Consider the following 7,826-nt stretch of genomic DNA (forward strand, 5'->3'; position numbering starts at 1 on the left):
TGCGGCCGCGTGTGAGCAAGATAAGCATCTTTGGGAAGGACAGCAAAGTTTGATAATGATTCCACAAACGCTTTGCGATTGGTTATGATGCTAGGCGCTATGCTGGGTACTGGGGCTAGAAAGATGTGCAAGACGTTCTCCATAACCTCGAGGCAGCGGTTCCATTACCGCGCCCCCCTCCCCCAGCCCCCAAACACAAGGCGTGCCTTCCTTAACTCTTCTCCACTTTCAAGGAACAACACGCCTACTAATTTCAAAGTAGGAAAATGCTAATGAAAGGAGAAGAGACACCAGGCATACTTGATTAAGCTGATGAATGTTCCAGAGAGCAGCCCTGAGGCATTGCTGAACTTAATCAAGGAACAATGCTTGGAAATGGGTGCACCTGGCTCCTTGCTAGGGCGTTTTTCTTTACTGACCTCTCCTGTGCCACGGGTGCAAAAGGTCTGTCTAGTGTCTGGTGCCCCTACTTCTCTATTTCCACTTTAATTCTTTTAGTTTGTTAAGTCTGGAAGACTCTGCTGAATCCATTTCGCACAAATTGCACCACAGAGTCAGCCTTTTCTCCAGAAGAGATGGTACAAGCTAAGAATGCCCAGAGAAGAGAGGGAAGAAAAGTTGCTGGCATTAACAGAAGTAAAAAATAAATTCTATAAAAATAAAATATAATTTATTGAGCACCTATATCTTCTATGTGCAGTAGTACAGATACTTAGTATAACTTAATGTAACTTAACACTTCTGTGAGGCAGGTACTACTACATGGGTACAAAAATTTTAATAGATTTATATTTATATAATAATTTCATAGAGAAATCCAAGCCCAAAGACAAGGCCAAAGTCCCTCAACCAGTAAATTGCACAGTCAAAATTCCAATTTTACATTGAAAGAACTGAAAATGGCAAAATGCAAATATCACCACAGGTTCTGCCTATTTCAAGCCATGGCTCATCAAGCCAGTCAGGATAGGTTCTGAAGCTCCAAAGTAACAAAAGGAAATGAGTTTGCTGAGTGCCCACTCTGTGCCAGAATTTTCCCCAGAAACTCTCATTTAAGTTTTTGAGTTAATACAAAATTAAAAAAAAAAAATTTTAATCCTGACTTAAGCCTTCTTTACAGATGAGGAAACTAACCCTAAGCTGGATAAAGATCTTAGCAGCTGCAGATAGCTGAAGCAAATCAATCCCATCTAACCCGTGTCTTTCCAAATGCACTACTGTTTCACTAACTCCTTCCCTGATCCAGTGATTTATCTCCTGCAGGCTAAATGCCACCTATAAGGGTTTTCACTATGATCACTATGTCTACATTTCACCATAATCAATTATATGAAACATCATCTAATTTTATATATTCTAGACCCACACCAAGTTTCCTACATTGTATAATCTTCCACAGGGAGAAAAATACAGTTCTGGTCCTAGGACCTGATTATCTCTTGCTGTAATTCAGTAGAAGATGCTGCAGTGAATCACTTAAATTAAGGATTTATAGCGGACTGTGGCTTACCAAGTTACCCTTCTAAATCACCATTTTCATCCGGCAACTCAAGACTCTCTGCTAGCTCCACATTCACATCAAGTATATTCTCTTCTACTTGCAGAAGGTCCTCTATTCCTATTCTATCTTTCAAAGTGTGTTTTCCAGTACTCTTAAAGGCCCCTAACACTGACAAAATCTGGCTGTGCTTCCTTCATCTTTTTATTCACCATTCATTCAGCAAATAAATATTGATGGTCTAATAGGTGTCAGGAATGGGTTAGGAATGCAGATGGCATGCAGAATGAACACATAAAATGTAGTACCTGGGGCCTCTCTAGTGGCGTAAGGGGTTGAGCGCAGCACTGTGAAGCTGTCCTCAGCCTTTGCAGCATGAGTTCGATCACCGGCCAGGGAGCTACCCACCTGGTGCAACAGACCTCTCCTGACTTGCCCACTGCTCTCCTGAGCAGTGTACTTTAGTCTGCCTGTTCTCTTCCCCTCACTGTCTCTGGTGAATCCTCTCACCTCCCACACCTCTGGCCTGTACCCCAGTTCTTGTAATCATAAATAAATAAATCTTTAAAAAAAAAAACTTAGTACCTGACCTCCTAGAACTTATTTTTCTACATAGGGAACTAGAAAACAAGCAAAAAAATGAACAAACCAAATTACACACTGTGAACAATGCCACTCTGCATTTATTGGCACAGAAGAGGCCTCATATGTTTGATGAATGGGTACCCACAAATATGGTCTGAGGTATGGGTGGCTAGCTGCATGATTGGTTACAAGGTATCTTAGTCTGTTCAGGCTACTAGTGTTGGGGGAAATGATGTCCTGAGCTAATCCCATACAGGCTTTGTGGACCCCACCCCCACTCCAGACTAAAGCCATCAAGACATTGGGAAAAACAAATCCCATCACCACCAAAGGGAAGGTGGCTGGGACCTAAGGGTGGAGTTGGGCAGCCAGGTTGGATATAAAAACCAAACACGTGGGCCTTGGGGGGGGGGCTCGCTATCGCTCGCCTCCTGGCTTCATGGCTCCTGGCTTGCAGCCAGTTCTCAGAGCGCCATTTTGGGATTCCTGATCGGTGGATTGGGTAGGACGCATTTAAAACTTTGTCTCCCACTTTTCTCCCTGAGCTGTGCATTTCCTCATTTCCCCTTCCCTTGTAAATAAACCTTTTATTAACCTTTCGCGTGTGCCTGCAGTAGAGCATTGATAAGTCCTTTTAAGTGCGCGGGTGAGGACCCACAGTCAGGCACCCCGTTTTGTATCGGGGTTGCTCTACAACACTAGGACAAAAAACCACAGACTGCGCAGCTAATAAAAAGCAATTCTGGAGGCTGGACATTGTAGTTCAGGGTGCCAGCATGGGAACTAGGGATTGCCTTTAGAGTCTCCTTTACAAAACCACTAATCCCACAATAGCCCTCTGACCTAGTCCTAATTCCCTACCTCCTAATATCATAATCTTGGGACTTAAGATCAACATGGGACTACCTGGCGGTGCAGGGGTTAAAATGTCAGCGTGTCACCAGCCACGGCGGGTTGAGTTCAATCCCTGCCCAAAGAGCTGACCTGCCTGGCACAGGTAGATATACTGAAATACACTGCTGAGGGGAGCTGCTCCATGTGGCTCACCAACCTGGCCGGGAATGGAACTTGTGCTGTAGTGGCTGAGGATAGCTTTTATCATGCTAAGACTTAACCCCTTGCACCACCAGGGAGGCCCCCCAAAGTAAATCTTTTTTAAAAAAATATTTCAACCTATGAATTTTGGGGGAGCACAAACATTCAGACCATAGCAGATGGATCACTGGTTAAATGGACGGATTGTTGAGTAAGTGAATGGATGGGTAACAGGGTGGTCCCCAGGAAAGGGGGAGGTTCCAGGTTCTCTGCCCCACCCAAGGGAGGGTGGAGCTGAGCGGGAAGAGAAGAAGCTGCAGAGGAGACTGAGGAAGGAAGCAGGATGGAGCCAGGAGACCTGGAGGAGGCACATGGAGCGTAGAGACACGTGAAGAACCTGCACTTGTCTTTTGGTCGTGGACTGGGTGACACAGATGTGGGTGAGACCCGTGGGGAGGTGACAATGGCAGCTTTTATTTTGATTTTGATTTTGCTCTTTTCCTTTCGGGCTTGTTTCTGGTTTGTTTTTTCTGTTTGTTTCCTTTCTGGTTGTTTCTGACCCTTTTTTGTGGGTCCCCATTGGAAGATGCTTTGGACTTGTGGCAGGCTTTGGGGCCTTGCTCTGGGCCAATCCCATTTGGATGGAGTTTTACCCATGAGGGGACGGGTAACTTTGGGTGCTTGATTTAGAAACTAGATTCTTCGCCTTTCCTGTATTGTTTCCTAATTGTATTAAATTTCCTTCCCATTAAAGTCTCATATGTTTTGTGTTGATGCGACGGATGGCAGACCCATTTAGAATAGGCAGGTTTGCCGGGTTTGGGCTGCCCCTCTCCCTGTCCTGTAACAGATGGACAGATGAAAGGCAGGGAGTAGCAATCTAGCTAACAACTCAAACAGATCCTTACTATCACAGACTTCCGTCTTGAGCTCTGCAGTTTGTTATAAAACTATAGTTTGGGGCTTCCCCGGTGGCACAGCGGTATGAGCGCTGCACTGTGAAGCAGTCTGCAGCCTCTGCAGCACTGGTTCAATTCCTGGCTGGCCAGGGAGAAACTCACATGGTGTGGCAGACCTCTCCTGTCTCCTCTGCTGCTCCTCTCAGCAGTGTATTTCAGTCAGTCTGCCTGTTCTGTTCCCTGCTCTGTCTATGGTAAATCCTCTCTCCCCCATACCTCTGGCTTGTACCCCAGTTCTTGTATGCATAATCTTAAAAAAAAAAGTAAGACGGAAAGATATTTCAGATATTTCCCAACTGACCCCCACATATACTCATCCACCTACTTTGTTAGGGCTCCTTGTTCCAGGTGGATGCTTTATATCCCTAATCACCTACCCCTAGTAATAGACCCTCACTGCCAACTGGCAGGTGGAAGAGGCCATCATATTACAAAGGTTAATACCAATACTAAGGACAATTCTCATAATTGAGCTAACCATTTAGTGAGCACCTATTATGTGCCAGACAGAGACAGCAGCCAGACTGGGGTAGAGGGGTGGGGGGTGTCAAGCACATGTAAAGCAGGCACAGTCCTGGGATCTTTCTCCACTCTCAGTGTTAATTCACAGGGCTCCTCCTATATATACACACATGCACACTCAATTCAACAACTGCCACTTCCATGTCAACAGAGCTCCTTAAAAATCTACCCTGGTGGCACAGCGGTTGAGCGCTGGGCTGCGAAGCTGCCCACAGCCTCTGCGGCCTCTGAAGCGCCAGTTCAAACCCTGGCCACCAGCAAGGGTCCCACATGGCATGACAGACCTCTCCTGCCGCGCCTACTGCTCCCCTCAGCAGTGTACTTCGTCAGTCTGCCGTTCTGTTCCCCGTTCTGTCTCTGGTGAATCTTCTCACCCTCCCACGCTTCTGACTATACCCAGTGCTTGTATAAATAAATATTTTTTTTAAAAAATCTACCCCAAGGGCACTACTTTGGAGCATGGTTCTAGGATGATCATGATGGAGGATAAGAATAGAAAAACTGGGGGCCTTCCTGTAACGAACCCATTTAGAATAGGCAGGTTTGCAGGATTTGGGCTGCCCCTCTCCCTGTCCTATAACATTCCTAATGGCACAAGGGGTTAAGCACCACACTATGAAGCAATCCGCAGCCAGCCAGGGAGCAACTCACATGGTGCAGCAGACCTCTCCTGAACTGCCCCCTGCTCCCCACAGCAGTGTACTTAGATCAATCTGCCTTTTCTGTTCCCCCTCTGTCTCTGGTGAATCCTCTCACCTCCCTCATCTCTGGCCTGTACCCCAGCTCTTGTATGCATAAACAAATAAATCTTTAAAAAAAAATAGAAAAACTGGAAATGAGATACAAGGTCAAGAACTTAACTCACACAAGGAGGTAGGGGTAGAAGGGATTAGCATAATCCATTAACCCAGTTATAGAAATCAAGACCCTTAGGCATCAACACCCAGATCAGGAAGTGCAACACCCAGAAACTATCAGACTGCTATAGGGAGTGTCAGGGGAACAAATTATCCACCCACAAAGATGAACCCCTCCCTGAAGATGATAAAAGCTAATGGAGCCCCTACACAAGGCAGCAGCCTCCTGCCTGCCCATGACCTGTACCATGCTGGGACTTCTCCTCACTGCCCTCCCTCAGTGGAGGCAGCTCTCCTCAAGGCCGCCTGCCTGTAACCAGGCAGGCCTCTCAGCAAACCTTTCCCTTTCTGGGCAGCTCTATGTGCTCTTGTGTCTTATGTAAGTATCTTCTACTGTCCTATCCCTTTTTTTTTTTTAAAGATTTATTTATGTATACACGAACTGGGGTACAGGCCAGAGGTATGGGTGGGGGGTGAGAGGATTCACCAGAGACAGAGTGGGGAACAGAACAGGCAGACTGACTGAAATGCACTGCTGAGGGGAGCAGCAGGTGAGACAGGAGAGGTCTGCTGCACCATGTGGGTAGCTCCCTGGCTAGCTGGGGATCGAACTCGTGCTGCGGTGGCTGCAGATAGCTTCACAGTGCTGTGCTTAGTCCCTTGTGCCACCAGAGAGATTCCCTCCCCCCATCTCTTTTCTAATAAACCTGCTCTTTAAATATAACTACCATCTCTGTCTAGTGGAGAAACTCACCTGGGAAATTTATTGCGTGCTGCTGAAATGGGAGATCTGGTGAAACCTTTCCCAGAGTGAATCCGAGGACCCCTCACTCCCAACTCCAAAAACCTCGTTAATTATCTTGGAAATTCCTCACTCCCTGTGACAGGTGGCTAGTCTTCATGCCACAGTGTTGCAGAAATGAACACCACAACAGTGCAGTGAGGAAAGAGAGCCTCAGAGGGGTCAAAGAAAGCTTCCAAAGCCAGAGTTGGGATTAGGGTGGGAGCTGGGCCTGTCAATCTCCAAAGAATGTCGCTTCATAACTTTTGTTTCAAGATTTATTTATTTATTTATGCATATAGGACCTGGGGTACAGGCCAGAGGTATGGGAGGGGGTGAGAAGATTCACCAGAGACAGAGTGGGGAACAGAACAGGCAGACTGACTGAAATACACTGCTGAGGGGAGCAGTGGGCAAGACCGGAGAGGTCTGCTGCGCCATGTGGGCATTTCCCTGGTAGGCCAGGGATTGAACTGCGCTGCAGAGGCTTCGGACAGCTTCACAGCACTGTGCCCAACCCCTTGTGTCACCAGGGAGTCCTTTTTTAAAATTTTTTAATGATTTCTTTTATTTATGCATAAAAGAACTGAGGTGTAGGCCAGAGATGCAAGGGGCAGGGGGAAAGGTGAGAGGATTCACCAACAGAACAGGCAGATCTACTGAAATATACTGCTGAGGGGAGCAGCAGGTGAGACAGGTCTGCTGTGCCATGTGGGTTATCTCCCTGGCCAGGGATCAAACTCAGGCCACAGTGGTTGGCCATAGCTTAATAGCAATGAGACTTTAACCCCTGTGCCACCAGGGAGGGCCCCAACAACTTTGATTTTTTTGACAATTTCTTATATTTCCTTAGCTGTCTTCAGGTTGACATGATCCTCGGGTAAATGGTCCTGTATTTTTTTGTCAAAACTTCTAGTTCCAAGCCCACAAGTTAAGCCTGACCTTAGATTAAAAATACTCCTAATTGTATTTGCCCCCCCCCATAAAAAATCTAACATTAATGCACCTGACATCCCTCTTAGTTGGGGTATCCTGTGATTTCAAGTGTGGCAGCTATTAGATTATTAGACCTTATAAAGTTAGGGCCTTATTTTATAGCTTCCTTAGCATAATACTGGTAAGATACTAATATGTGACAAATATTACCTTATTATATCCCCATGAGTCACTGTCCATAATTATCACCATTACAAATTAGGAAACTGAGGCACAGAGAGGCTAAGTACCCAGACTAGGGTCACACAACTAGTAAGTATAGGCACCAGAGGGGAATACATCTTAGCTCATTGATTACAAAGAGCTCCATGTGTTTTCTTTGGGAAAGCAGTTCTGATAGCCTTAAAAGTGAAGCTTCCAGAAAAATGGGTGGAAATGTCAGCTAAAGGGCCTCCCTGGTGGCACAGGGGTTAAAGACAGCACCGCCATCAAGCTATCGCCAGCCACTGAAGCACGAGTTTGATCCTCCGGCCGGTCAGGGAGAAACCCTCATGGTGCAGCAGACCTCTCCTGTCTTGCCCGCTGCTCCCCTCAGCAGTGTATTTCGGTAGATCTGCCTGTTCTGCTTCTCACTCTCTCTGGTGAATCCTCTC

The sequence above is a fragment of the Talpa europaea genome, assembly GCF_964194135.1.
Source record: "Talpa europaea genome assembly, chromosome: 9".
Classification (NCBI taxonomy): Eukaryota; Metazoa; Chordata; class Mammalia; order Eulipotyphla; family Talpidae; genus Talpa; species Talpa europaea.